This window comes from Myotis yumanensis, unplaced genomic scaffold, assembly GCF_028538775.1.
Source record: "Myotis yumanensis isolate MYYU_CA2020_CCGP unplaced genomic scaffold, mMyoYum1.0.hap1 SCAF_2, whole genome shotgun sequence".
In the NCBI taxonomy this organism is placed as follows: domain Eukaryota; kingdom Metazoa; phylum Chordata; class Mammalia; order Chiroptera; family Vespertilionidae; genus Myotis; species Myotis yumanensis.
Window position 1 is genome coordinate 46562136 of NW_027223753.1, and position 8237 is coordinate 46570372.

The window sequence follows — 8237 nt, forward strand, 5'->3', positions numbered from 1 at the left end:
AGTACACAGGTGGGAGGGCTGGAGAAATGGCTTGCCAGTGACAGGCTACAAACGGAGGTTGAAAAAAAGGAGATGATTGGATAGATGGTGATTAATTCTCTACAATTCTACACTCCTCGTGTCTATATTAGGAATGCTGCTAATGAATGGTGGTAAGCCTATTTGTTCAATTGGCCTTTTAGTTTTTAGTGTACTTCCCTAAGACTACAGTTCTCCTTAAATTCTTATGTTCTTGTCCCCTTCTTAATGACTAAAGGTAATAGCTATGGAAGTATATGAAGATTTTTTTACAAGGCTATTTATTATATTATTTTAATAGTAAAAAATCAGAAATGAGAAACCAGAGAATTGATTAAAAATTATACAACAGGATACTTTACAGTTATTTATAATTGTGTTTAAAGAATATATGATTACATGGGGAAATGTACAAAATGTAATGTTAAGTTGTGAAAAGAATACAAAATTGTATGTTTAATACCAGATTTTATATATATATATATATATACATATATATATATGTATATATATATATATATGTGTGTAGTAGAGAGAGAGATTAGTTTGCATAGATAAATATACAAAATGTTTACTGTGGATTTTTAATGTCATAACTATAAATATTTACATTTTTCTTTGTTTTCCAAACTTTTCACAATGACTATTACTTTTTTAAAAAAGTTAATTTACAATGTTATTTTGGACACATAAGTTATTTGTCTAGCTAGACAACTTGTCTGAGATGTGTTCCCAAACTCCCACTCTAAGGCTAGAAGGTCATGGACCTACGTGTACAAAATGATGCCGTCCCCTCACCTACAGCCAGTGGGTCCATAAGTGGGCATCTGATGCAAGTGAGGTTAATCAGATTACATTTCCTGAAAATGTAGAGAGTAAAAGGATTCTCAAGTCAAGTGCCTTTTCTAATGGAAGATATGTATATAAACTTCAGTGCTTGAGCGTGATCATTTTTCAGCTTTATGGACCAAGGAGGAAAGAAAAGCAGGTTAATGTGCAGAGAAGAGAAACAGATAACAACCAAGTGTTGCCAGGCTCCCATGACATAGGTGACCCCACTTCCCATCGTTCCTGAGGTCCTTGGTGCTACTCTGAAATTCCATAAGGTAACCATGCACCTTATAAGAAATTTCCCTTTTATGCTTAATCTGAATCGACTTACCTTCTGTTGCTTGAAACCCAAAGGTGTCTCTAATACAAATATCTTTGGTAGCATAAGGAGTGAAACCAAGCTTATTAACAGCTTCAAGATGATACCAAGGATGTAGATGACAAGGACTACATTTCTCAACTCAGGTTTCCATCATGTAGCCCAGTATTGGGCATATGGTTGGTGCTTGACACATGCTTACTGTCTGACAGCCAGGAAGAATATATATATACTAGAGGCCCGGTGCACAAAGATTTGTGCACTCAGGGGGGGGTGCAGGGGGGTCCCCCAGCCTGGCCTGTGCCCTCTCGCAGTCTGGGACCCCTCGGAAGATAACGACCTGCTGGCTTAGGCCTGCTCCTGGGTGGCAGAGGGCACGCCCAATCCCTAGGTGCAGCCCCTGGTCGGGCTCAGAGCAGGGCCGATTGGGGAGCTGGGGCGCTGCCCCCTGTCATGCACAGAGCAGGGCGGATTGGGAGGTTGCGATGCCACCCCTAGTCATGCTCAGGGTAGGGCCGATTGGTGGGTTGGGGCACCGCCCCCTGTCACACTCAAGGCAGGGTCGATGGGGAGGTTGCAGCACCACCACCCCCCGTCACACACAGAGCAGGGCCGATCAGGGGGTTGGGGCGCTGCCCCCTGTCACACACAGAGCAGGGTCAATCAGGGGGTTGGGGAGCTCCCCCGTGTCATGCACAGAGCAGGGCCGATCAGGGGGTTGAGGAGCTCCCCCCTGTCATGCACAGAGTAGGGCCGATAGGGGAGTTGGGGCACCGCCCCCTGTCACACACAGAGCAGGGCCGATCAGGGGGTTGGGCGCTGCCACTGTCACACTCAGGTCAGGGCCGATGGAGAGGTTATGGCTCTACCCTGTCACACACAGAGCAGGACCCGTGGGGGGGGGGGGGGCGCGTTGGGGCGCCGCACCCTGTCACACACAGAGCCGCAGGGCGATCAGGGGATTGGGGAGCTCCCCCCTATCAGGCACAGAGCAGGGCTGATCGGGGGGTTGGGGCGCCTTCCCCTGTCACGAACAGAGCAGGGCAGATAGGGAGGTTGTGGCCCCGGCCCCTGTCACACACAGAGCCGCAGGGCGATCAGGGGGTTTGGTCGCTGCCCCCTGTCACGATGATCCCAGTGCCAGGAGGCCTCGCTGCTCTCACTGCTCCGCTGATCCCGGTGCTGGGAGGCATATTACCCTCTTACTATATAGGATAGAGGCCTGGTGCATGGGTGGGGGCCGGCTGGATTGCCCTGAAGGGTGTCCTGGATCAGGGTGGGGGTCCCCACTGGGGTGCCTGGCCAGTCTGGGTGAGGGACTGAGGGCTGTTTTCAGGCTGGTGGGTTGACTGAAGCTCCCAACCACTCCTTTTTTCCTTTTTTTCTTTTTTATTCTGGGCCAGCTTTAGCTCTGAGGCCTCGGCTGCTGAAAGCCGGTTTCTGGCCTTTGTTTTTCCTTCTGTATTTGATACAGTGTTGGGGTCCGGCTGGCTGAAGCCTGGCTGACTAACGCAGGTTTCTGGGGTTTTGTTTAGCTTCTATATTTGCAACATAGTTGCTTAGAGTTGCAGCTGAGAGGCCGGCAAGTGAGGCGGGGAAGGTTGGAGTCCGCCATCACTGGAGCAAGCAAGCCTCCCTGTTCGCTTCAGTGCATGGCTGCCGGCCGCCATCTTGGCTGACAGTTAATTTGCATAAGGATATGCTGATTAGCCAATGTGAAGGGTAGCGCTCGTACGCTAATTACCATGTTTCTCTTTTATTAGGGTAGATGGCTAATATGCAAAGTGTCCCCTTGGGAGTTCAACTGGCAGAATGGGAGTTTGATCTCTTGCTATGACGTGTGCAGACCACCAGGGAGTAACGTGGAACATGGCAGATGACCAGCGGCAGCAGGGCGCTGAGGGAGTGAGGGAAGGAGAGGCAGGAGAGGCAGGAGAGGTGGGGAACTTGATTGGCCCTGATCGCTGGCCAGGCCAAGGGACCCTACCCATGCACGAATTTTATGCACCGGGCCTGTAGTGAATGATATATTGCTATGCTTTTACTTTACTTGCTCTACATCCTCAATTAATTATTGTATGAGGGGTCATGAAAAGAAAATTTCTGAGCCTCTCTCCTTCTACTGGAAAATACTCAATATACGTGGCCTGGGAAATGTCATCTTCTGTTAAATTTCACTTATTTGGCTCTCCAATTTCATTTGTAATTAAAGGTTGGGCATAGCTGAAAACCTCTCCTTAACTGCTTTGGGCAAAGAGCTTCATTTGGAAAATACAGAAAGTTTCTCATCAAAGGAAAAAAAATGCCAAGTAATGTATAACTCAAATGGCACTTTCTACAAATTATTATTTCTTTGTCAGACAGTCAAGAGCAGCCACAGTGTGCCACTTGCTACCTGCCCATTCTCTGTACTAAACACCATGGTGAGTTACAGGGAGAAAGTGCAGAATCACTTGAATTGGGTCTTTTCTCTCAAGGCAATAGGACAAAATGTTATGGTACATAAGTAGGGTAACATAAAAGTTTGGGGTTTTTGAAATGATAAAACTAGGTCAACTTTTTAAAGTTTCCAACAACTCCAAAATCTAACTCTGGAAATAGAAGCATATGTTTCAAAGTTGAGAAACCACTTGCATTACCAACAGCATTAGTGAATGTTGTTAACAGTGTGAAGTCCTTAAGTTAACTGACCTACTAAATTTAAATAGGAGGTTTCAAGGCTCTGGAAATTGTGTGATGTGCTACCTTGGAATCACAATGTCAGGCTGTTAATTGATGAAGTCAACTGCTAATTTAAAACTCTTCTAACACACCAATTACTTATATAATTATACTAGAAGCCCGTTGCACAAAGATTTGCGCAATAGACCTTCCTTCCCCTGGCTGCTGGCACTGGTTTTCCTCCGGTACCCGGGACCCAGGCCTTTGGTCCGGCCGCAGCAGAGAAGCTAAGCCTCTTCAGTCTTCAGTCTTCAGTCTTCAGTCTTCAGTCTTCAGTCTTCACTCTGCACCTGCATATGCAAATTGACCGCCATCTTTGTTGGGTTAATTTGCATAGTCACTCTGATTGGCTGGTGGGTATAGCAGAGTGACACCAATTTGCATGTTTCTCTTTTATTAGTGTAGATAAGCCTGAAGGGAGAAGTTGGCAGGGCCAATAGTAAGAAAAAGAAAACGCTGTGATTCACAGCCATGCAAATATTTTAAATGCATTAGCTTTAACTCTGGGAAATAGACGTGTCATCAAACAGAGCCGGATAATTTAATTGTTAATACGTTAAGTTTCTCTCCAATCATGAAGATGTTCACCAAGCCTTCACCACACGCCAGGCACTGCGCTTTGCACTGGTGATGTGGCGATGAATGAAAAGGACAAGTTCTGCTCTTGTGTGGTAATCCTGATAAATGACCTTCAAGTTAGGATCTGAAGGATGAGTAATAGTCATGTGAACAGGGAAAAGGGGGTGTTTCAGGCAAAGGAAGAGCATATTAGAAGCCCTGAATAAAACAGAAAGCTTCTTGAGTTATAGTTTTCAACATGTACCTATATTAATCAAGTTTTTTTTATTTTCTGTATTTTATGATGCTGTGACATCTTGGAGCCATGGAGACTGCCCCTCCCAGGGTTTGCTAATTCCTACAGATTGCAAACCAACCAAACTGGGGTCCATACCTTTACTCGCCTCCTTTTATCAGGCTCCTGCAGTCCAGACACTATGCCTGTGCCCTAAACCACCCTCAGACCAGGTACAATGAGAAATCACCCTTGTAGTCCAGAGCCCGCTGAAATTACTCAGCTAGTCAATCCTAAATCTGCTTACCCTGCCTTGTGTTGCCTTTCCCACAGAAACCACAACAAAGGCTGGTGCTCATGTCTGCCCAACATTCCTTCTACCTCCTACCCGACCCTGGTATTTCCCCAAGTGGCCTTGCATAGTGTGGCAGGCCCCCCACCCTTGGCAACTGTGAGTAACAAACTATATTTTTCCCCAGTTTTATTGAGATATAATTGACATATGACACAATCATTATATAACATTAGTTTTAGTTGTACCACTATGATGACTTGATATATGTATATGTTGCAAAATGATTACCATAGTAACTTTAGTTAACATCCATCAACTATCTTTTCAATAGCGCACATCTCTTGATCTGTTGCCCTCACCTGAATAAAAACAAAATCCCTGGTACCTATTAAAGTAGTACCTAACTCACATATTGTCATAAATTAATCAAAACTGAGAAAATATTATCAGGATAAATACTGCCAAGAAAAATATTAGTATGTCTACTACTATGAATACTTTGAATGCAAAACGGAAACAATTTTCTTGTAAAAACATTATACAAAATAGAACTAGAGCATGTGGCACTCATTCATTCCACACACATTTGTTGAGCATGCTATGTGCCAGGCACTGTGCTAGGAAGCTAACAAAACAAACAAAGATCTCAAAACTGTACAGCTTATATTCTAGCGGGGAAGAGATAAATTTTTAAAATATATTTTTATTACTTTTAGAGAGGAAGGGAGAGAGAGATAGAAACATCACTAATAAGAGAAAATCATTGATCGGCTGCCTCCTGCATTCCCCCTGCTGGGAATTGAGCCCGCAGCCCAGGCATGTGCCCTGACTGGGAATCGACCTGTGACCTCCTGGTTCATAGGTCAATGCTTAACCTTTGAGCAACACTGACTGGGTGAAAGAAATTTTTTAACAACATAAAGTATATAGCCCTGACCGGCATGGTTCTGTGATTAGAGTGTGGGCCTTCTCACCGAAGGGTTCAATTCCCAATCAAGGGCACATACCTGGGTTGTGGGTTCTATCCCTTGCTCCAGTTGGGGTGCATGTGGGAGGCAACTGATCCATGTTTCTCTCATCAATGTTTCTCCCTTTCTCCTCCCCTCCCCCGACTTACACCTTCTCTAAAAATCAATAGAAAAAGTATCCTCAGGTGAGGATTAAGATACACACACACACACACACACACACACACACAAAACCCATAAGTATACATATATAAAAACAAGGTGTGCTAAGGAAAAGAAATTTGCAGGAATGGGGTAGTCAGGGTAGGCCTCATTGAGAAAGTGAGATTTGATCAAAGACTTGGAGGAGATAAGGGTCATGAAGGAAGAGCCTTCTGGGCAAAAGATATAGCCAATGAACGGCCCTAAGAGGGGATACTGGGTGGCTCTGTGAGGAGCAGCAAGGCTAGGGCTGTGTGGCTAGAGTAAAGTGAATGAGGGGGAAAAACTGAGAGGAGTGACAAGGTTAGAGGTAAGAAGTAGGAGGTGCAGGGAGGGCAGAGTGTGTGCCCCATTTGGAGGACTTTGGCTTTTACTCTGAGACAGAGAGCTGTGGCTTGGACATACCAGCCCTGCTCTATGCTCTTAGGGTCTTTACACAGGTTGGTCCCTCTGCTGAACGCTTTTCCTCCTGATACCCTGCAATGTCAACTCCTCTTACCCCTTTCATGCCTTTGCTCAAATGTCACCTCAATGCAGCTGGTCTACTCCACCTAAACTCTAAATTCCCTACATCCCGCTCTATTTTGTTCACCAAAAACTTATCATCTTCTAACATAAGATATAATTTACTCATTTATTATTTACTATTATTTACTAGTGCCTTGGCGCACTGATTTATGCACATTGAAAGGAAATTAATTAGAAGGTGGCCGGAAGGGCCGGGACAGGACTGGGTGAGATGGGCCAGACACACCCTGGAGCCAACCTCCCAGGGTCCCTCCCAGGCTGGCTGCATCTGGGGCGGTGCTGTGGCAGCTCGAAGGGTGTCTGTGGAGTGAGTGGGGTCTCTCCAGCAGGTAGGGTCCCTCAGCCTGGCCTGCGGGGATCGGGCTGAAACTGGCTCTCCAATGTCCCCCAAGGGGTCCTGGATTACGAGAAGGTGGTTCTCGTGTGATGACTCCAGGATCAGGCTCCCTCCTCTCTGGTTCCAGGGTGCGTCACCCGAGAACTGCCACTGCCAAGTTACCACAGCTCAGCAGCTCCTGCGTTGAGTGTCTGCCCCCTGGTGACCAGTGTACGTCATACCTACTGGCCAGTCAGATGGTCAGATGGTTGCTTAGCCTTTTATATATATATACTAGAGGCCCGGTGCACTGGGGGTGGGGGGGGGGGTCCCTCAGCCCGGCCTGTACCCTCTAGCAGTCTGGGACCCCTCAGGGAATGACCACCTGCTGGCTTAGGCCTGCTCCCCAGGGGATTGAGCCTAAGCTGACAATCAGACATCCCTCTGGCAGCCCGGGAGCCCTCGGGGGATGTCCACTTGCCAGCGGGGAGCAGACCTAAGCTGCAGTCAGACATCCTTAGCACTGCTGAGGAGGCAGGAGAGGCTACCACCACCACTGCTGTACTGGCAGCCATCAGCCTGGCTTGTGGCTGAGCAGAGCTCCCCCTGTGGGAGCCCACTGACCACCAGAGGGCAGCTCCTGCATTGAGCGTCTGCCCCCTGGTGGTCAGTGTGTGTCATAGTGACCAGTCATTCCCAAACTGTTAGGGTCAGTTTGCATATTACCCTTTTACTATATAGAATAGAGGCCTGGTGCACGGGTAGGGGCCGGCTGGTTTGCCCTGAAGTGTGTCTCGGATCAGGGTGGGGGTCCTGCTTGGGTGCCTGGCCAGTTTGGGTAAGGGGCTGATGGCTATTTTCAGGCTGCCCGCACCCCCTTTAGGGTGGGGGTCCCCACTGGGGTGCCTGGCCAGTCTGGATGAGGGGCTGAGGGCTGTTTTCAGGCTGGCCAAGCCAGCAACTAAAGCTCCCAGCCTCTCCTTTTTTTCTTTTTTCTTTTTTATTATGGGATTTATTTACCTTCTATAATTGAAACTTTGTTGCCACTCCAGCTCCCAGGCCACGGCCTGCTGAAAGCAGGCAGCTGGGGTTTGTTTAGCTTCTATAACTGCAACTTTGTTGCTTAGAGTGGAGCTCAGAGTCAGGCCGCGGCAGGCGGGGAAGCTTGGCTTCCTCCATCACTGGAGCAAGCAAGCCTCCTGCTGGTTTCAGCTGCGTGGCTGCCGGCCGCCATCTTGGTTGGGTTA